The 23,567-nt window shown below is 40.6% G+C and overlaps 1 protein-coding gene across 3 annotated transcripts in view; it reads left to right on the top strand.

Annotated features, from left to right (window-relative positions):
* The window catches only part of MACROD2 (mono-ADP ribosylhydrolase 2), a 901,307-nt gene that overhangs the window by 776,831 nt on the left and 100,909 nt on the right, over positions 1 to 23,567 (top strand). The window lies entirely within an intron of this gene.

The following is a 23,567-nucleotide window of genomic DNA, read 5'->3' as shown; positions in this document are numbered from 1 at the left end:
TCTACTGGCAGTAACCTAATTAACTCGTTCTTGATCAAATATTTCAGATTTTGGAATCAAAATAATTACATCTGCAGTCCCGAATGAAGACAGTACGCTGGGAAATAACATGGGGTCAGTCTTGAACTAGTGTTAAATAGCACAGATTTGTTGATTTTGGTGGAGCCATGCTGATTAACTGCAGATGAGGGTCTGGCCCGCACTGTTTCAGCTGGAAGCTAAAAGAGTTGGGCTTCTAAAAAACAAGGCTATTGTATAGTTGAGCTAAGTCTTTAAAGTCAGATAGGTTATACTTTTCACTGGCACTGAGTTTTGCAGAATATGCTGTTCTGGAAGAGAAATTCTGATTGTGAAGTGCTGGTGAAGTACCGTGTCTGTCTGTCGTTTTGTCCTCTAGGTTGATTAGACTTGGAATATATCTAGCAGAGTATGCTGTTAATTATTCTATTTATTCATCTTCAGTGTATATTGTGGGTTTTAATGCTTTAGTTGCTTGTCTTTTAACAAATTTAGCATAACATGCTATCAATTATTGAGTGCATTACGTTTATCTTGCAAGATACACTTAATCCAATGCTAAACTATGCCAGAATCTGATTTGATTGAGAGAGAAAATCTTCATTATCTAGCCAGGGCATCCCGGTCTCTGATGGGGATCCTTGATGTCTCAGGCTCCTTGACAGTGAACTTGACAAAACAAAGCAGAAAGAGGACAAAATCCTGGATATAGGTCAGGAATTTCTAACACTTAAATGCTTTTTAAAAATGCGTTTATTTTTTTAAACAGCACTTGTTCAAAGTGTTGGTTAGGGAGCAATCACCACAGATGATTTAGGAAGCAGCTTTGAGAGTGCTCAATATAGATGAAACTTTCCGTCGTTGTAAAAGCTGAGTCATGGCTTCATAACTTATTTGCTCACTTAGCATTCAGTGTGAAAGCCTCAAATGTCGACTCCAAACTTTTAGACCTTCTGGACCTTTGTTTGTCAGAACATAAGAGCTTCAGAAACATCAATAGCACATTTTGATTGTTTCATTGTGTTGGACTGCCATCTCTCATCTCCCTGATTCAGTCTTTGGCTGTCCTTCCTGATTCAGGTTATTGATTTGTTTGTGCAACCGTGATATTTTATAGTATTACTTCACACTATTAAAGGACTTTATATCTCTTGAATATTAAGTGATTTACTCCAAACTCAATCGAATTACTGTTATGAGAGTTTCCAGATAGAGAGATGGACGCTTAAGGACTGTTTACCCAGGAATGATTTAGTGGCAGAATCCAGGACTCTTCTGGCTGTGGGCTCTGAAACACATGCTTCATTGCCTTCCATAATTTCAAACGTTCCCCATTCAGCATTTTATTTTGTTTTTTTCACTTTTGCATTTCATGATGTATTTGCTGACTAGAAGGGGTGCTGAGAAAACACCTCAGCATTTTCTATTTTCTGTTACTTTATGATGTTATAATATTTGTCACGCCTCTTCCAGTGGCGGGTCTTTTCAGGTAACACCTCCTTATTGGTCTCTTCCTTTCTAAGGAAGAAAGGACTTGGGACTTTCTAACAGCTACAGAAGTGTCCTTTAGACAAAGGTGTTAATAGTGCATTTCGTTCCTTTTTTCTTGTAAAGTATACTCAGGAATGTGGACAGGCTAGTAAAATAAACAGCCCCTGTGTACTTTGCCTTAGGATGTGGTAACATCAAAGGGTAATTTATGGCTCTGTTTGCCAGGTGTCAGTTTGTTCACAGGGCTAATTGAAGTTGTATGGGAATATATATTGGTTCAACAGTGGAAGGATCAATGAATTGATTTATTGTAAATTGCTGTCAACAGTTTAACCTGTTGCTGCACTTAGCAGGCAGAGTTTATGTGCAGTGGTGCACAAGTGAATACTGGAGATTCACATGGGCCAGTTATGCTGCTAATTCTTTCAGTGTTTTAAAACAGATGCTGCTTTTGATGTGATCTTTTCATATTTCTTGTCTATTAGGATTCAGATACGGCATAGAAATTGGTAAAGTACAGAATGTGGTGGCTTATGCTGTCGTGGTGTCATTCTCATTGACCCTGCAGGCCCAGAGAAGAGACTTGCATGCAGAAGAAGTGTGGCTTTTTTGTACTTTGGAGCGCCTCAGTTTTTACTTTTGTTGTGGCAGTAGGCATGGGAACGGGCAAATAAAGAGATTTGCTTGTTTTTAACCCTCCCATGCTTCCCCTGTGGGCACAGTGCTGTTCAGCACCGATGCAAAGACCAGTGCAACACAGGCACACTGCACCTCCGTGTGTGCCCAATGTGCAGGGCGTTGTAGCAGGGGATTTCTGCCCCATTTACCCAGTTCTGCTGTGTAGGAAGCTGCAGGGTTGGGTACGATGGCCCAGCGAGGAGGACTTAGGACTGAGCTCCTTATGTCCACCACAGGCCACAGAGTTGGCTGTCGGCATCTCAGCGAAGGCGGTGGGAAGATGGGGCTGTTCCCAGGGCTGCCTGCTGCCATTCATGGCAGCGACCACTCCATGGCATTGGCTACACGATCCCAAGACTTGGCTGTTTGCAGCTGAGCCTTCCTGTGCTGAGATTGCTCTAGTGCCTCAGTTTATATATAACACATCTACACACACAGGCTGACTGTGAGTATACTTGCAACCAGAGGTGTATGTGTGTGTGAACATGACAGGCTTTCCCCTATTTTAAGAATACTTAGATGCACATAAATTATGTATTTCTTCTAATTGATGCATCATTTAATACATCTTTTCAATATTTACTGTATATTAATCTGTTGTTTTAATGCATTTTCAATCAACATATCTCCTGCAGTTGGTCTCCGGTGGCTACTCTGTGCATACGCAATTATCACATTTCCTGGAATGAAATAATTATTGAAATATATGTCTCTTAATGCCTGCCTTTCCCTTCAGCAATTTTTTTTCAGCTGCACCAACAGTAGGATTTGTTATTAGACCAAAACATATTGACCTTCTTGTCATTGTGTTTTTGCATCTCCCTCTCTGATTACACCTAAGCACTACAGCTGGATATCCATATTCATGTTGCTCTACCACAGAAAAAATAGTCCATCTGCATAGATTTAGCAGTACATTCCCACCTGAAAAAGAGAGCTTTACCCCATCCATCAAAGTGGGAGCATACTTTCCAAACCAGGAGTACATCAGTGACACGCACTGCGGTGTTGTACTGGGTGTCATTTTAACATCCTGGGATGAATGCAATGTAAAAAGAAAACTCAGAGAACATAATCTGGGAGAATTAAAGAAAACAAACAGCCTATAATTCCAAGGAAATGAAGATTCGAAGAGATGAGGTGATATATATCGCCACACAATGAGCAGGAAGAGAGATTTGAGATGTTACATTATGCCCACAGAATTTAATTAATGATACAAGGAATGGATCATCTTGTGATAAGCTGTTCAGAGTACAAAATAAGTAATGAGGTGTCTGTAATTAAAAATAGGGCTCAAAATTAACTGGCCTGCATTTCTTACCCTTGCACTAAGTGTGAAATATTCTGCCTCTTTGCAATGTGCCTGTTAAAAGCTCTTCATGCCAGGGGAGGAGACAGAAGAACAAAAACCAGGCTGCCCCAAGGAAAGTTCCCACTAACTTCTGGGAAGTGCGAACATGTTTGCTCCATTCTGGAACTGGCCAGATGAGCACAAACTGGGGACTGGAGTCTGCCGGAGGAAGGACTGACATTTCCCATGTTTCTCCTGATGTAGTGGGGTGAAGCCATGAAGGTGTGACAACTGCTGCTTTGCTGACTGTAAAAAATTGGTGCAGACCAGGGATGGAAAGAAAAGCCACTTCTGCTCCCTCAAAAAAAGCCCTGTGGAGCTCACAGTGCAAAGCCTGGCTGCCTCTGTTTGTTTATGTCTAGAGCTTCAAGTGTATTGGCAAAGTTTTCAAATGTCCCTGGGTGATTTAGTGTATAAACCCTGCCAAAAGCAAGTAGAGCCGAAGGGCTAAGGTTGCTTGGGCACTTCTGAAAATGTTATCCTGTAACATTATCCTCAAAGATCAAAACACCAAATTGGATGTGCTAGCTTAAACGAAATTACCATTGCGTGCCAATCTTTTTATCAGTCACTTTGCTCCAGGGCATCATCTGTTGTGGTCAGAAGAAATCTTTCTTATTTGGCAATGCTGTAAATTGTACAATAAGGGTCAAAATCTGGTCGAGAGCTCACCACTATCTTTGTTTCAGCTGAGTTGATTAGTATGTGAATTAATCTTGCTAGCAGCAAAATTTAATCTAACTTGTTCTGAAGTATCCGGCACTGACAAGGATACTGGACCCTCGGTCTATTCTAACATAAGCAGTTCCTGTGTTTCAGAACTGAAGTTCACGTACTTTGGATGTGAGACTATGGTCAGTGGCCATCTATTAGCGAGATTACTGCTAAATGTAAAAATGCTTTAGTTCAAAAGCTGGTTTGAACTAAACTCTGGGAATTTAAGAATTCAGAGTTTGGGATTTCACTACCTTTAACTCGTATGCATATGCCTAATTGCAAAGCCACGTTTAGGTGTGTCTTGGGAGCTTTCCCACTGCACAAAGCTCTGCAAAAATGATCTGAAACAAGCAAAAAGCCTTAATTCTGAATTTATTAGCTTATGACACCTCACCTTCCGTCTTGCATTTACCAACATTGCCCTTTGTCTTCTGTCTCTACTGCAAACCTGCAGGCCATAAGAGAAAGAAAATGCCTCCCCCTTTTCCTCAGCAGTCTGGCAGAGTGAAGGAGGTGGGAATGGAGAGCCCCTGTGGCTGGTTGGCCAGATCTGAAAATGCAGTGTGAAGCCCCTTGGGCTCCTATGTATTTGGAGGGGAGGGATTATAACCCAGGATGGCTTTCTCTATTTGCTATTGAAAATGGTCTTTAGCAAAATAAATAACTAATATTTCTCCTTACCACCTTAGTTGTTCTCTTTTGTTCTTTCAACAGCTGTATTTTCTTTTTCATCTCTCTTTTGATCTATATTTATTTTCCTTTTGGCTTTCTCACTGCTTTGAAATGGGTGGTATAATCTCTGTCCTCTTGTGGCTGGTACTTTTGGGGAAGGGAAGCGGAAGGGAAGGAAATCCTTCCTGGATGCCCTTGCACAGAAGTCACAGACCGGATGGGAACCGCACCGTGTCCCCAGCCACCAGCTCTGTATATTAGGCCTTATACATTCCTCTTTGCCAGCAAAAGCCGCCACTGCAGGGTGTCTATGGCGTGGAGGTGTCATCTTCATTTCCCCGAGCACATGCAGTGTCCAGCCATGGCTGGACAGGCTGAGCGTGGGGAAAAGTGGTGGCTGCCTTCATAATGCTTATGGTTATTTTGATATAATTACAGGGGAGTCTTATTACTAATTACAGTCGTTCTGGAAAGAGTTGGTTTTTTCCCCCCTCTTACATTGGCTGGTATCATTGCACAGCTATTTATCGGGTATGGATGTGTACTCTTACCATATTAATGTGTTTGTGCCTAAGTTAATTAAGCGTAACTTTCCTTAGTGTTTCCATAGGAAATGAAAACAACAGATTTTCTCCTTTTTGCATGAATTTTACACCTGAAAGGGAAGTGCTGAATCAGAATCTACTGCAGTAAGAATAGTTTATAGCGGGATGGCAGAAATGTCCCGTATAAATATAGTTAACAATTGCCTCATATATCTGTAGAACTTTAGAAGGGTTCAGCTGATGTTTTATTTAGTAATGACATGATGAAAAAGCTTATAGAACATTAATAATGCTGACAACTTGGGCCCTGTAAAATGTCTCAGACTACTTGTCTTGAAAAGTGGACTTTTCATACTGTTTGTGAGAACAACAAACTCCTTTTTTATGAAGTTGAAGGGAATACTCAAAATAAGAACAGTAGAACATAGTGTACCTGTACATGCTGATCGTCTCACCTGCGTGCAGCGTTGAGCACTGAGAAGCTGCGTGCACGTGGATGCAGGAGAGGGTGCCCGTGCAGGGACCTCCTCTGTCCTTCATCATTACTCCGTAGCAAGCAAAGAGGTTTGTTGGTTTGCACCTGACACCCGACCCTCAGTGTCTGCACCTTTGCTCTTGTGTAGGTGTGAGGCCACCTTCAGAATAAGCTGCGCAGACCTTCTGCGGGATTTTATTCAGAATATTGTAAAGCAGTTAAATGCTGCCCTTCATAAATATGCATTAGATATTTTTGTGTTTTCCGATTTATCATGTTAGGTAGGGAATATCAGTTCTGCATATTAAATGCAGTTATCCCTTTCTCTGAATGCATTTGTCTTTATAGCCTCAAAAAGAAAAAAAGTTGGATTAACTACCTTGTTTCCTGCACAGTGCTGGGGATGTGTTTTAGTGACATTGTTTGGTATTTAATTAAAATAGAGAAGAGAGATTCTCCCTAAAGAAAGAAGTTGGCTAATTGAGGCTTCCCTACATTAATTCAGAGCATTAAAGCATTAATGCTTTTATAAAACTGACTTTTTGACCTGCATAGGTTTGGGTAAAATTAGAAGCTACTGTCAATGGCTCTAATTTGTCCATATAGAAAAAAAATCGCAGGTGTTTCCGTAATGCTCCATTTTAAATGCTTATGATGCTGCTTAAAAAGTGTGCTTGAATTCAAGTTCCGGGGTTAAAGTATTGTGCCGCAAGTTAAAGTGTTTCACTTATAAATGGCTAGTGCTGGGAGCGATAGGTTACTGTGCTTGAGTGAGGAACTGTAAATTGTTCATTTGCATTAACTTGATCACCTTTCTTTGCTTCTAACCTAAATTTTCAAATGTAAAATCCCAGCCTCTTGGCAAAAAGCATTGTGTTTTATGACTGAAAGGAACTTGGTAGTAAATCGCCTCTTGCCTGTCGGCCTCCTCTTGCTTGTAGAGGATGCTTTCAGCAGGACACAACGATGCTCTCTGAGGTCCACAGATTCTCAGAGGACCATCTCTCTGCTTCACTTCAGCCCTCTGCCAGCTTTTCAGGTGCTGGCTGTGCACCTTGAGCCACCCTCTGTTCCTGCTAACCAAGGGGAGAGGACACGCGATGCTCTTTAGGGCTGGCATTTGGGATTCCTCTCTTAGCTCTCCCTTTTGATGTTAGCAGGATTCACAATACAAAGCCATGCTAGAGCTAGTCTGCATGGATACCTAAAAGGGTCTTTATCGAATCTTTATCTATATTTCAAACAGTCTCTCAGGTGTAGGCTGTAAACAATTTTCATGGATCCATTTTGGGTAGGATTTTTGTTGCGCTGTGGCTTTAAGAACTTCCATTTGGTTTCAGTCTCCTGTTTTTAAATACGTGTTTCTTTTTTTTTTTTTTCCAGACTAATGCATACACGTTTAAGTCTTTTTTATGTACTAAAGAGTTCCCCAAATGTGAAAAGTGTTTCCCTTATGAAAAATTACTGTAAAATTTAAGAGGTAACGATAATATTTCTGCAGAGGTTTTTTTTTTTTAAAAAATGAAGCACAAAGTGTTATGCCCATGGGATAGAAATCATAAGATGGTTCAAAAATATATAAAAAGCTTGTCATTCTCTGATAAATTCTTCAGCTTTTCAGACTATTTTCCTGTTCAACTCAATTAGTTTCAGCTAAAGGCATCTAGAGGCATTTTCCTTATAGGAATTGATGAGACTATTTAGCCAGTAATTCCTATTATTATGTTGTAATTATACATAATGATTAATTTTTCATGCAGAAAGCTTAACTATTTTCCCTAAAATGCATCTGATGATTTTTTATCATAATACAACAGTTCTGGAAAAGCCCAATCCAAGTGAGTAATAATGAAATATATGGTTTCTGTGGACATTTACTAGATCTGTGCAGTTGCTATCGTGGAAAACAACCAGATTTTATGGTGAATATGGCACTTTCTGAACGGTGCTTCTTGTAAGAAGATACTGCATTTCATAGTATTGGTTGCTCAGACTCTTCCTGTCCTTGGTACATCAGTTCTCATCAGTGCAGTGTCTTGAGAATTGTCCTATTGGTTTTTGAATGTGCTTCTACTAAATTTTTTTTTTTTTTTCCCAGTAGGAGTGAGGTAACAGTGATTCCCACTTTCTGAACGTCAGGATCAACAAATACAGATGTTGCTGGGGTTTTGTTTCAGTTTTCTAAGTTATCCTATTTAGAGTAATTGTAATCCTTCTGGAGATTTTAGATGGCTTTTGTCTTTTGTTTTGTATTTAAAGAAATTGATGATAAATGGCCTTTAGATCCTTTGGCACTAATGTATTCCAGTTCTAATGAGCTGTTAAAGGAATAATAAGTGCAGTAAACTGTGTTTGTCACCACTAACGAGGATAGAGAGGGCTGACTTTTGAGAGAAGTTGAACTAATTGACTTAAAAATAGTAGAATGGTCCCTGTGGGTGGCAGGCTGCAGGCAATCTTTTTTCTTACTTAAATCAGAACTTTTAATATGTTTGTACTACTGCATGTGCATAATCTGCCCTTTGCATTAATTATTGGTTCTGTAGCAGCTTTAGAAGAGGGTGCTGAAAGTAATGGCAATCTTCCAGTTAGCGCCTTTGAGACACTGCTTGATTTTAAGATTAAAGAAACTCCATGCCAGTGGAATTTCTAATAACTGTTAGCCTATCCAAATATTGCTACTTCCGTATTGAAGACGAACTGATTACGACCTTGGTCCCTATGACTTTAATGGAGCTGTGCCAATTTAGATCAATTTAAGATGTGTCGCATCCTTTTAGTTTTGCTGCGTTCTTTTGCATTGTGGAAGCAATGTTAATTTACATCATTTATGCTCTAGTAAGTTGAAATGCCGTATAGATTCTTGCACTCCTGTGTTTCTAGCAGAGGACAAAAAGGCAGGCAATTTGATTTTTAATCTTACCTGGTTCCCTGCTTACGTTTCTGTGGCTCAGTTGTCCTGAGTGTGCATTTGTGTGTATATATATATAAAAGATACGTGTCAATTCAGGCTGATGTGACAACTGAAAATGCACTTTGACACTTTAAATACTGAATTTCTGCTGAGTGTCATAAAATCTCCAGAAATCCCTGGGTTGCAGTTAGTAACTCACAGCCAGTACTGGTCGCTGATTTCTTCTTGCAAAACTCAGAGGCAGATTGCCTGCAGTGCTGTGGAAATCTAGACACCGAAGCAAGGGTGGGAGGAGAGAGGATGCTAACCGTGTACAGCCGTCAGGATTTTAATCTGGAATTCTCCTGAATCACAAGTATCAGGCATTTATTTTATTTGTAGACTGCTTTTACTGTTAACCCATCAAATGATGTAAAAGCCAGGCAAGCTCTTCTGGCCTGTGTGTTTAGAAGTGTAAAATCATAGTACTAATTTCTGAAGCCAGGCTTATGAAGTTTCCTAAAACGCTGAACTTGGTCTGCATGGTTCCAGTCAGAGAGGTTCTAGCAGTTCCGCTTCCTTTGCCTCACGTCAGTCCAGGGTGGTGGGGGATACATTTTAGAGGCAGATTGCAAGAGGAACATACACAAGCCTGCTTGTCTGTTAACCAAATTTAAGCGCATACCTCCCAAGTACCTCTTTGAAATATTACTCTCAATTTAGCTCTTTGCTGCAGGTGTCAAGCAACAAATTTCAGATCCCGCTTGTGCTGACATTTGCTCTTGGGGAGAAGGAAATTAGATTTCTACTAGTCTGAAACCAGAAACAAATGTTAGAACTGAGAACAGTTTGTTTGAGCTGTAAGTTATAAGACTGCAAATATAATGAAGTTGGTAGCTGAAGCTGCTTTTTGCCCTTCTATGCAGGAAAGCTGAAATGATTCCTTCTTTATTCTCGGTTTTTCTTTGTCTCTGATGTGTAAGATACAATCAGAAGAGTCACCCCTTTTAATTCCTCACTTCAGAATCGCCTGGTCTTTTCACGTTCACGTCCAGCTGGCTCTGGAGCAGGTTCTCCTTCCTTTCCATGCAGGTCAGCACAGAGCCTGAGGAAAAGCTTTTCCCCAGTTTGCATGGTCAAAGTGCATTACACGTTGGGGCTGTTTTGGTGCTCAAAGAGAAGCAAAGAAACCACGGTTATGCAGAGAAGCTGCCCCATGAAATGGGGAGATAGGGGCAGTGCAGGTGACGTCAGTGACTCCCTGGCCTCTGGAGCGAGGTGCTTTCAGGGACCCACGCGCAACCCAGTCCCTCGCAAACACATCCTTGTGCAAAAAGAGGGGTTCAGAGCACCCCGTGACTCCTGCTCTTGTGGCAGTTTTCTCCTCGCCTGCACTGGCAACAGCTCGGTTGATCGAAGCAAAGGAAGCCATGAGTGAGCCAAGCTCCTCACTGGGGCAAGCAAGAGCATCTCACGGGTGTCCTCTGCATATGCCAGAGCTTCACTGTGTACGTTAGCAAGGATTGGGACCATACTTTCCACTTTAAAGAACAGCTCTTTGCTGTGTTGATTGATGTTCCTAGTTTATTTATCGAGCCATCTGCCAGGTACGGCATAAAGATTTTGACAACAATATGTTATGAATTACAAGTTCTCTTCCTTCAATCACATCCAAAACCAAGCTGTAGCTGTCTAAAAAGAGTGGAATTGGGAGGAATAGGTCCTGGTTTATGGAAAAGAAAAAGGAATGAAGAAAAATTAGTTAAAATGTTAGAAACCCCTGCCTCATCTTCACGCGGGTCCTTTAAAGCAGTGTTAATTTTCATAATTACTGTTTGTTCTCTGAGAATAATTGTCCCATCCAGCTTGTACTTGTCAGGTTAGAATTAGTCTACAATTTGTTGAATGTTAAAGGGCAAATTTAGTCCCGAGGATGGGGTTTTTTGTCTGTTATTTGACCTACAGGGGCACATATGTCAGAAATCTTGTTAGCATATAGGTAACAATACTTTCTTCTCATTGCCTCATCCTAGGGGCTGATTTTCATAAGTACACATTTCTGCCAGGAGATTTAAATACCCTGTTTTTCTTCTCCCACTGAAATTCATTATGGTATATTTTCACTAAAATACACGGCATAATGTATGTTTTGTTTTTTCAGTAGTTACTGTAATTAGTCCCCAGCCACAGACTCAGAGCAGACGATTAGAGAGAGCATAAGTAACAAATCTTTAAATATTCTTTAACTGTTGGGTGAAGGCTTTTCCTTGTGATCCAACAGACATTTCTGTGGTACCGAATGATGACAGAATTTGCTGGACTTAGCAGGTGAACAAATTTGACATGTCTCTTCAGAGATGCTGCCCTGGATATTAGTTCTGCTGTTTCTGTTTGCAAATCCTGCAGCTGTATCATTTTTTAAGACTGTCAAAATTGGTGCTTTGACTCTTGAACTTAAATATTCCTTTAGAAATAACTGATCTCTGTTGGAGCTTTCCTTTTTTTGGTCAACAAAAGCTAGAACTTAAACCCCCAAAAATCAACAACCACAAACCCCACCAGCATCCCTTAACCAGTCCGGATTCAGTATTATGGCTCCTTATCAGCGTTGAAAGCTGATGTCTACATTCTCATGCAGTGACTGACTTAGCCTTTATGATCCATATGATGACCAGGATTTCCTGGAATATATGGGACAAACAGGGAAATGCAGCACCAATAAGTAGAGAGAATTTTTCTCTGCCTAATTTGTTTTTATGGACTAAAATCTGTTGTGGAATCTGGTTCATGACTGCCATCACAATCTCCAGCAGCTTAGGGAAAATAATCAAAAGCATCAAAGGAAGCAGCTTGTTAGCACCAATGCTTCTGAAAGCGCATCAGATAGGTGCTTCGAAATAATTCAGACTCTTCTGAATATCTCAGATTGATGCATGCGTTATCAGGTAAAATTAGAATAGTTCTCAGACAGGATGCAGTAGGAAGGGACAGCAGAATTTCTGTCGTGCTCTTTGAAAACCTCCCCAACTTCCCGTTGCCCCGCTGAAGGTGCTGCTCGTTTCTGCAACCAGACCTGCGGCTCAGAAACACCATAGCTGCCTTTGGGCCCCCTCACTCCTGTCGTGTGCCTTTAGGGCTGGGGCACTTTCATATCCCCTCTTGTGAGTCTTTTTAACGTATGCTGATGCTCCTGCTGCACTCCAGAGAGACCTCAGACTGAATCACACGCTTGGACGTGTGTCTTTCAACAGGACGGTTACCACTGCAATGAAATTGTCCTTTCTGGCATCAAGACTTTTTCTCTTGTTACACTCCAGAAGAGCAATGTATAAAATACTTTTTCCCTCTTCCTCTGGCCTTGTAGTGACTTTTACGGGACTGTCATCCATAAGTAAGGAATTTGTCTTAATTTAATCTAACACATAACTGTCAGAAGGGAAGTTTTCTGGCCCCTTGCAAATGGATATTAAAATATTATTGCCCTCTCAGCCTAGTGCAAGCATATTATCACCATTGCAAGAGTAAATACACGAAAAATTATGTTGGGTTATTTTTTATATTTTTTCAGTACCTTATAATTATAGGTGACTTCATGTCAAGTGTCACAAACTTATTTATAAGCAAAATATTTTGAGCAATTCCAGAAACCTCAGAAGGATGATATAGGATGCTTTTTAACCGAGACAGTAATATGATGACTAAAGGAGATGATGAGGCTAATAGTTCTACCAGCCAATATCACAGTGAATGAGGTGCAGACAAGGTGAAAGATATATATACATCCATAGCTGCAAAAGCACACTGATCCATAGGCTGAGCAGCCACTGGCATCAAAATAACCCCTCAAGTTACTTCACAGCCCTGGCGCTCCTGTAAAGAGCGTACTGGTCTCCTACCGATTAAATCCTGAGGTTTAAATCACTTCCACGGGCCTTCTGTGCATTCCCCCAGACTAGTTTTTTCTTGTCCCTTTTTCTTGTACCTAATTTTTTTTTCCAATGTCCCCACCGTGGGGCATCGCCATTCAGCTTTGCTGATAGCGACGTGGAGCCACATCTGCCTGTGCTTGATCATGCCAGGCACTAATGAAGCTTAGCAAGCAGGACATCCAAAGCGGGGCATTAAGGTCATCTTAAAACTCTCCCACTGTGCCTCCCTGAGAAGAACGGTGGCAGAAAATGTTGTTTAGGCGCCTTTCTGGTACAGGGAGCAAAAGCACTAAAAAGGCTGCTGACCAGCTTCAGGAGATTAATGAGCCCTTGGTGGAGAACTTGGATATAAATCCGTTTATAGGGCAAGTGAGGCGGAACTAGCCAGCCACATGCAGAAATAGGCTGGGGCAGAGGCACAGAAATATCCTGTTCATAGGAAAATCACAAATGGAAGATGACTGTTAAGCTTTTTGAGGTCAATTGAGATATTGACAGTACTTCAGATGATAAAACTAGCCAACGCATTGCGACCTGACTGCTTCAAAAGGCGAGGAACCCACAAGACAGTGGTAGGATCACAGCTTGGGCAAGTGGGGAGTTAAGAACGCTTCAGTGGATGGAGCTGTGCTGTGAACAGCTTCTTGTAAATCAGAAAGGATTAAACATAGTAAGCACTAAAGGATTTAGGAGCATTGTTTCTTCTTTCAAGGAGACTTGGGGGTGCTAAAAACAGTAAGGGATAGGTAAAAGGTAAAGCTGAATCAGGAGGAAATTGTGCACATATGTGCGACTGTGCTATGCTGGAAGCACCACATACCATTTGTTTTGGGGCCCCACCAAGGCAAGAAAGTTGTTAATCTAGACATATGTGAATTGTATGGACTGTGCATAGGAAAGAGCAGAACATTGCTTCTTATAATTAGTGCTACTTAATATGTAAATTTATTCACAGAGCCAGAAATATTGTGAATATATTTTAAGTTGATACTTTAAAAATTATCTGAATGAAGTAAGGAAAAGGTAATGTCAACATATTTATCTCTGCATACTCATTATAGAAACATGTATTTTCACAGAGCATACATCAGAGGCTGAGGGACAATGCAGTACCTCAGGCACGCGTACCTTCATCATGGTGTTCAATCCATGGTTTTACTTCTTTCCCCTCAGCTACTTAAAGCCCATTAAAAATCATACTCATTAGAGTGTCACTTGACAACACATCAAGTGGTTGGCTTCTAACAATGGTATTTTAGCAAAAGCTGAAGTGTATATATTTAATTTAAATGAATACTGCAAAGTTATTAAGATTATTATGAACACTTTTCAGCAAAGCGACACAGCTGGGAGGAGGAAATCTAGCACGTAAGTGTTAGTGTCTGAAAATTATACAGAATTATTTAGCCCATTAGCTTGTTAACCAGGTGCTCCTTGCACTTAGCCTTATTTTCTAAACTCAGGCTATGCCTAATATTTACTTGCAGGTAATGAGGTAATGTTGTTAGATGTAGAGGACACCTAATTCTTTCTTGGACTTCTTCCATTTTCAGGCTTTGGCAGTCTAACAGCTTGTCAGAGAGAGGCATCTGGAATGTGATTGTTATTGGAGATGGCTGAAAATGTCTGTTACAGCTTTTTGGGGCAGAAGATGGGAAGATTTGTTTCATTTAAAATTTGTGGAAGGTATCTTATTTTCTTCGTTAAAAGCAAAAGCCTTTGGAAAATGCAGCCTTCCTTCCTTCCATCCCTTTTATGCCCCTTGGTTTGGGGCAGAGACTAGTTCTTGGGCTGAGAAATTTTAGCTTGGGATTTAAAGGGAAAAGTATAAACCTTCCTGGAAAGAGAAGACACTCTACAGCAAGGAATCAGTTAAAATATCTGTATGTCCTCATGTATGTTTTCCTTCGTTACCATATCTGAGCATCTAGGAAAGCTTTATATTTCTCAGTACTTGTAATGTGGCCTCAACTGGTTTCGCTTTCTTTTGACATTCGCAAAATACAACTTATTCTTATTTGTTCTTCTTTTCCAATCCGTAATTGTGCTCTTTTTAGCCAAGGCTGAAAGAAGTCTCAGCACAACATCATAGCTGTTCCTTTCATCAGTCCAGCCCTTCTTCTGGCACACTGTGCTGCCTTTCCAAAAATACAGCTCGATTCTGCTCCCCTTATGTGCATGGAATAGGCCTTTCCTTTGTATGCAGCCTGAGCCCTGTAAACATGGACACTGCAGGAGTTCCTTTAATAAATTAGCTGTTAGCACATTCAAAACTTGTAAATGATAGGGTGTTTTTCTTTAGTGAGGGAGGAATTTTCATCAGATCAGAAGTTGTTCTCATCACGCTGTGAGTTACAGCTCAGGAAACTGCCACCAGTGTTATTAGCAGCAGCTCCTTAGCATGCCAAGGGAACCCAGAGATCGATGTTTAACCCTTAACGCTGCCCTTGTTTTCCTAATCGGTCAGCCAAATGAGTGCAAGAGAAATCCATACATGTGCAGAGAATTAAACCATTTTCTCTAATAACAGAGGTCTCAATCCTAGAAATGCGTGCAATCAGAAGGATTATTTTAGTGCAACTATTCCTGGTACTGAGTCAGACCCAGAGGTAGGAGGTCAGCTTGGATACCCCATACCTGGGTTTATTTGCTTCCCTATAGTGTAGGCTTTGCAAAGCAGCTGTAAACAATGTGCCTGTTGCATTTGCTATGATGTAGTCCTTGGAAGTAGATTCCTGCAGGATTAGAGGTGCAATCACAACACTTGCACAGAAGTAACAAGTCCTCACATTGATTTCCCTTTATGGTGAGAAGTGAGGCGATCAAGGGAGATGGATATAGATAAGCGCATTTCTACTTCGATGAGAACTGGTTTGGGTCTGCTGAAAATCCCATTGCTGTGGAAGAGAAAAATCCCCTGTTGCTTTCCAAGCTATTAATCTGTTTGTGATTACTTTATTAAAAATTCTTCCACTGTTCTCGTAAGACTGTCATGTATAGGGTTAACCATGCAATTATCTCCTGGTATCTGCTAGCTATTTTTGTTCCTTCTTATTTATTTAAACAATTTGCCATCAAAGACTAAGTGATGCATTTAGATAATGGCCACAGGTAATTGCTTTAACAAGAGAGTCACCAGTGAAATTGTTCTTTTAATACCAGCCTGGGATGACCATTCCCTGTTAGACTGTAAGAAAAGCAGTGTCATATTATGGCAAACCTCACCAGTTTCAGAGGAAATCATGTGAATTCCAAGCAGACAGGAGTTTAGCAGCAAAAGTCAGGCAAAAACCACAACTATTTCTTTGTAGAATATCCAGCTGTGTATTTTAGGTATAATATGCCTAGGAGTGGTCGCCTCTGTAAATGGAAAACAGAAGGGGGAAACGCTGTGTGCCTGCCTAACCTCTATTCATGCTAATGAGAAAATCCTTGGCCTGTGTTCAGTCAGTGTTGTGTTTTTCTTGGAAGGCGCGTTGGGCATCTTGCATGGTATATAATGCACAATGTCTGCCCAAATCTGGTTTATGAAGTGTTCTGCGTATATCTGTTCTTAGAGATTTGGCATTGTCTGTTGGGCTTATATAGTATGTGCCTTTAATAACAGCCCTCCCCCAAAAAAACCCATCAGAAAGCAGAGACCCAAACAGCCTCCCAACACATCAGCATTGGTAATTTAATACCACCACGCCATTCCTTTGCTGTTGCATAGACAAAAGAAGTAGAAAGGACCCCACAGCTTGAAAGCTGATGCTATTTTGGTCTCTAACGAAAGTCTTTGCTTTAGAAAAGAAAAGATATTTGTTAAACTACTTAATGAGTTAATTTTCAGGCACTGAAAGCAGAGTTGACATTAAAAAAGAAAAAAAAAATGTTAAAACACATGTGGCAAGACATTTTTATTCTGTCAGGAAATTAAAGCAACAGTTTGTGGATGCTGATGCAGATTCAGCGCTGAAGAAGCACGCAGCCCAAGGGGCAAATCCTCCACCCTGCAAATCAGGGATGATCTTCCAATTTAATGTGAGGTTCTGCCCTTTCCTGTTTGCAGGTTTATGTGGAGAGAATCTGGGTTTTTCTGCTATCTTTTATTATTGATTTCCCAAAATTAGAAGTCTCTTTCTAATAGAGAGGAGGCTCAAAAGCAATCAATAGTGTTTATCTTAGGAGACAGTAGTTCAAACTGCCGTGGAAGGTGGTGTAATTCACCCTTTCCCTTGTTACTGATTGTCTCATTTAGTGTAGTACTGCACAACAGCTCCAGGTTTTAATGTTGTAAATCCCTTAATTATGCACTCACCAAATGTGTTAAAAATCATTTAAAAGTGTTAGTCGGGCATTTCTGACTATATCTCCCTCCTCCCGCACTCATATTCTGCTTGCAAATCACTACAACTTAACTATGTGATTTGTATTGGAAAGATTGTTTTTTTGGTTCATTTCACTTTATTATCTTTCAGCAGAGCTGTGACATCCACTTAGATATCTTTACTGCAATTGTTTCTTGATGAGATCAGATTGCCCACTGCAGCTATATCACAATAACAGTAAGATAAAATTCAGGCCGCCTTGCTTCCTTTTGATGAGCTGCTGTAGCCTGGCTTCACAGGAGGAAAAAAAAAAAAAAATGAAAAGAAAAAGAAGGGCACATAAAAGAATGATAGAAAAACATTTTGCAATCAAAATTGCTCAGAATTAAGGCAGATTGAACCTTTTAAATAAACACAACATGAATGAAAGGGAAGTAGACGGATCTGAATGTTATGATGGGGTAAAAAAACATAAAAACTCCTAAAAACAGTGATTTGTATACTTGTCTCATTTCAACAGAGAGCATGTTTCAGTTCCTCTGATTGAAAATATTTTTAATAGCTACTTTCTGTTGCCAGAACATGTTTAGTAGCAAGCTTTAAAACCTGTCTGTGGCTGGGGTGTTTACTGAAAAGCGAACATTTTCTTTTTGAGTTGTACTGATACTCGCTGAAGGAATCCTGTCTGCAGCACTTCCCCACTCACCACCTTGAACTGTGGACTCTCAAATCAAGCAACACACACTCACAGGAGTTTGCAACAGGCAATATTATTGAAGTGATTAACTTCCCAGGTAAACTTAATAGGTTAGGTTGCAACCTCATATGGAAACTCCCACAGAAGGCTTCCAAGGCCAAAGGCAGGATCCTCTCAAGATTATTTTGGAGTTTTCTTGCAACTTAGCGAAGGAAGTGTTAGGATAGTGGTAGATTTTGAGTGTGAGCTACAGCTGATCGCTCCTAAGTTGCTCACTCTGTGCCTGACAGCATTGCTGCAGCAGGTCCTCCATATCATTGGTGTTATTCCCTGGTGCCACGTCACAGGCTCCGGTGGAAGAGCTCAGCAGGGAAATGAGGCCTAGAAATACAGATCCAAGTGGCAGTATGTTCTGGGGCACATGGTAAGAAGAAGGCAGAGGATAAAAAGCTCATTCCCAGAGCTGTTCCTTCTGCTGCTACTTCAAATCCTCAGAGTCCTTTGTTGGATGTTTCAGGAGAAAACGACCCACTCTACAAAAAAGAAAAAAATGCCGCCTCCCTTTTCAGTGGAGTAAAGAGAAGATACCCATGCAGAGACGCTTATATACAGATGATGGCAGGAGGGATGTGACCCATTGTTCTCTTCCATGGAGGCAGAAGTGTGCAAGAGCCATCGTGGAAAGCCTGGCCCATGTCCCCCTGTAATCAAAGAAGCCCGGCTGAGTTCAGTACGAACAGGTCAGAGCCGGAGCAACCTTGCGAATCATATCAGGGAGTTTCAACTTGACTGTATGCCTCTGCTTCGGTGGTTGTCTTGTGTTCCTGTACTTCTGAAGTATGGGTAGCACAGTCTATATTGTTGCCAACCCTTGTGATATTTGACGTTTTTCTCAAAGCCTGAGCTTTGGAGGCATACGAGATGCAGATTTATTTTTTTTTAAGCTATTGGCGCGTGTGTGCTTTTAATGTGTCTTTGTAGTTGGAAAACACAGGTAAAAACATGACCCGAGTTCCCAAAAGCTCAGAAATGACAAGGCAGAAGAGATACCAACAATTATTAGTTTGTGAAATGCTGTGATTTTTCAGTTGCTGTCATGATTTTGGATGGTTAAGGATGTAAATATGGTGTTTACAGCAACAGTATGTTTTCAGTTCTGCAGACAGAATGAGGCACGTACTAACCAAAAACCGTGTTAGTCCCACAGAAGCTCAATCATCTATCACTCCAACAGGATCTCTTATTAGTAGGCAGAGTTGCCTCCTAAGGAGGAAGATGCCATCTTCATTCTGTACAATAATCAGAAAATAATGAGCCTTCCTCCCCCAAGAAAGCATCATCTTGCTGTGGATCAGGAGGCAGTTCAAACCATCATATAACATCCCTTGAAAACTGGCATTTGTAGGAATGTCACATTTGAAATGTTATAGTTATAGGACTTCCATTATATGTATTGTAAATCCCCATTTTAGAGGGTTGTAATTTAACTGTATACAGTCATTCTGCTTTGAAACTTGGCATAAAAATCACAGCCCTGGAGCAGATATTTTTATAACAGAAAATACGTGAGAAAATTGATTTAGCTTTTCAGAGATTTAGATGTGTTCAAGTTACTGCTCAGCACACTAGACTTACAGAAGCGAAATTTGTTGGTGAGTTACCAGATACAAGAACGTGGAGCTTTGGGTGGGTGTTACGTGATCCACAGCAAGTAATAATTTGGTTTTGATAATCATGAATAATGCAAATATAGAGACATGCCTTGTGAATTTTAACGTAGGACCACTGAATGTTAGAGTCAGAAGCTAAAACAGTTGGAGTCGTCTCTGAGATCAGTTTTGCAGATGCTCCATGAGTCTTGCAGGAGAAGTCAGTAGTAACGAATCGGAATGGAGCCGCTCGTCTCTGTAGGTGTTGCAGTCAGATCCTGGCTGTGTAACGGGGGAAAGTGCCACAAATTACCTCGACTATGAGATCAAGGACTCCCCATCCTCTTGTCGCTCAAGGTTGCAGAGAGCTGGGAATTGCTAGGACTTGTGGAAAAGAGGTGCCTGGTAGACTCGTGTCTGTTATGGGAGTTGGTTATTTTAGTTGAAATGGCTTATTTACAACATTTGCATGAGATGTGCTTTTATTCTCTCTTTTGTTCCCCCTCTACCTACAGCAGATTAAAAGTCAGTGGAGAGTATTACGTAAGTCTGTAGCTTATTATTATTGAATAATGTATATATCTGGAATCCTGACTGTACCATACAGATTTTTAATGCCACGAATTACTGAACCTGGAGAGCAACTGCACGAAAGCGAGGTGCCAGACGTGAGACTTTGCTGTTGTATATTGCTGTAGCCCCCCGGCAGCTACACCGACTTACAGCAGGGCCAGCCCGCTCCGTTCACAGCAGCCAACTCTCCTCTGCCCTCCCTGCATTTTTCCCTTTTTGTGCCTAGCTAAAATGAGATAAAGATGTTGCTTTGTGAGAGGGAAAGACTGAGAGCTCGCCACAGAGCCAGGCAGAATAAGAGCAGGTGCTGAACAACATTTCCAGCAGTTGAGCTCCCTCTCGACAGGCTCGGTGCACCCCTCGCTTTTGAGCACGGGGCCCCTCCAGAGCCCAGCCCGGCAGCTGCACTGAATTGAGTACTAGTCCTGCAAGGCCGCACGATGCTGGGAGCCAGTATATGATCTCGCTGTGTTTACCTTATGGATGAGATATGCAGTGTGGCAGCCCCAGAGTGGTTTGTAAACTTACACTGTAAACACTGCAAAATGTTTCATCTGTTCAAAGTCAGTCGGTTCAAATATCCTTCCTTTCTTTTCTTTCTTTTTAAAAATCTCAAAATTAGTTTCTCCATCTCAAGTGGAGAAAATAGGTCCAAGATTTATATATCAATGCTAACCACATCAGATATTTCCCACTCTTGTTTTAGTTCTCCATTAGCTCAAGAATAAAAAACAATGCTGAATATACTTCTCAGCTATCAAGGGTATAGTAGGGTAGTTGTTAATAGCAGATGGGTGCGGTGTATTACAGACAAGGTTCTTTAAAACTCTTTAAATCTGAACATCCGGACGGATTTGTAGAAGAGGAATTCTTGGCTAGGTTAATCCCACATAGACTAATTTTATATTATGGATAGACATGTGTTTAAACAAATACAAGGCATGCATAAAATATCTCCTGATTTGAGAGTTATAACAATGATGGAGCATATCACCACCAGGTCAGCCAAGAAGCCAAACCCTCTGGAAACGTGGGGACGACCTGATTGCAGGTGGTACTCAGGCCAGCTGTAAGTCATCACCGTTCTTGTTAACTAATCAGAACAGCAGAATGGTGAGGTTTTGTTGGTTTCTGGTTATTTTAGACTTAGATTTCCCCCATGAACGTGATCACAAAGAAGCAATTTTGGCTATCCCATCTTTGCACAAGCACATTTTTTTTCAAGGCTGATGCAACAGATGTGCTTGTCAGTATAAAGTGTGACCTTGTGAAAGCTCTCTGTGCTCTCACTTGGGAAGGAAAACTCACGGTCATGGTATCTCTTCAGTCACAAAGGGCAAGAAGGAAAAAAAAAAGCCCAGACAGAGGGTCATGAGAGGGGAGGAAATCGCAGAGTGAGGATGGATAATGATGATACCGTCTAGTTCTTATGTAATGCTTTTCACCGGGAGATCACAAAATAGTTTGAGAGCTACAGCTCTCACAAAGGTGAAAGGGAATCCCAATCCTGTGTTATATCCATTAAGCCTGTTGCATCTTGAACAGATCAAAGAGAAGAGGCCAAGTCACAGCTGACACTAGTGAGCCACTATTCTCAAATGTGTGGGGCAAATGAGGAGAATACAATAAAATGTTTGCTGCCTCGCTATACAACGTTAATTACAAAGCTGTGAAGGCACCTTATACCTGGTATATATTGTGAAGAACTCAGTAATGAATGTGTTGCAGAAAATTTCCAGCTGAAACACGAACAGGACCATTTACAGATGCTTTACGGAATAGAAGTGCCAAATCTTAGGTTAGGTTTTGGCTGTGGACCAAAAATACTTTCCACAAGAGGTGATTATTATGTATGATTCATACAGTGAGTCCACACAAGTAAAAATAATACTGCTTAGCTCTCAGTGTTCAAAGTGCTTTTACATTTTCAAAGTGCTGTGCAAACATTAGTTAATTAATGGCATAAAGTAAGTTACATTTTTGTGCATTTAGCATTGACATTTTGACAATAAATGGTTTTGGAGACTTTATACGCATCAGTGCATTTGAGCAGCTCGTATAAATTGTGCTAATGTTCTCAGTTGTATTTGAGCAACATCTTAGTAATTTAGATGCTTTTTATCTTATGATGAGCAGCTAGATAGAGCGAAGGTTATCTGTAGATAGCAACATGCCATAAATAAGATCTCTTTTTGGCCTTTCTAATGAAACGTAAATCTGGCCTTACTTGCCTCTGTGGCTTGTGTGCTGTGATCTGCCACAGAAATAAAAACATTGGTAGAAGTCAGAAACCACTAAGAGCCATCATTAGCATTCCAGCTGCAGAAACAGAGCTCCGTCCAGAAGATAGATTTTGTGGAATTGGCGTACCCAAGGTTAGACATCAGGACTTGGTAAAGCACTGGAACATCTGCTGGCTATTTTCACAGAACTGTCAGCCTATTACCATCTATTAAAATTAATTTAAAAGTGATCCCTTAGAGATGAATCTTTTTTTTCTCTTCCCAATCCTTGTGAAAAATGTTGGCATACAGTTGACATTTATATCCCAGCAGATTTATTTTTTTTTTTCTAAACAACCTATATTAAAGTTGCAGTATCCTCTGTGGAAGACATTCATCAATTGTATCAAGCTGGCTTAATGACCTTTCACATGAGGACATTTTGGCTGAATTGCAGACCGAGCTCACATGCCAAATCTATAATCACATGTGCTCTCAAGCATAGATCTTCCTTACTGGTCCCAGACTCTCACAGGTACAAATATCCCAAAAGCAGGCTCTGAAGTGCAGCCATTCCCCAAGCTGACCCAGTCGCCGGCTCAAGTTCTTGAGTTCTTGGGGAATAAGTATTTCACATCAAATTTTCTTGTCTTGCTGCTCATTGTTTCTCCTGATCTCTCTTCTGAGTAGCCAGAAACACTGCAGAGGTTGCATTTAGATCATACAGACTCCTGACTTGGTTTCTTCCAGGTTGTTGGGAAGCTATTGCAAAATCTTGTGACAATAACTCATCATTCTACAGTCATTCTTATTTAACAAAACCAAACATTATTTTGTCATACCTACCTAGGTGTGTCAGGCATGAATAGGGTGTAATTGTGACTGTAAGAAGTGACTTTTTACAAAAAGAAGAAAGAACTTTTGTGTAGAAAGGAAATAAATAGACTCTTTTTTTTTTTTTTTTTTAATTTACATATACTTTACCTGACATCTATCTGACACGCAGTAAGCAAATGATCCTGAGTTGATCTCCTTTTTGGAAGAGACACTGGAGTGAGCACCCTGAGAATGGAAGTGGGTTTTTTTTCTAGCAGTACTGGAAATTTAATTCCTCTTCTGCCTAGTTCTGTCTTTTTCTGATGGTAAAAAAGATTCTCTATATCATTAGAATGAGAGACATACAGCATTTGAGAAAATCAGCCTTTGTCCTTTAAAAATGGTCTTTAATGGCTTGCATTAATGAGTTTAATTTCATCTATAAATGACAGATAACTTAATCGTAAAACATGTTCTTCAAGGAGAGAGATAAGGTAATATTTACATAAATGAGATTCAGTCCAGGTT

This window comes from Strix uralensis, chromosome 3, assembly GCF_047716275.1.
Source record: "Strix uralensis isolate ZFMK-TIS-50842 chromosome 3, bStrUra1, whole genome shotgun sequence".
Taxonomy (NCBI): domain Eukaryota; kingdom Metazoa; phylum Chordata; class Aves; order Strigiformes; family Strigidae; genus Strix; species Strix uralensis.
Note: the sequence above shows the minus strand (reverse complement) of the source record. Positions and strands in the feature narration are given on the sequence as shown.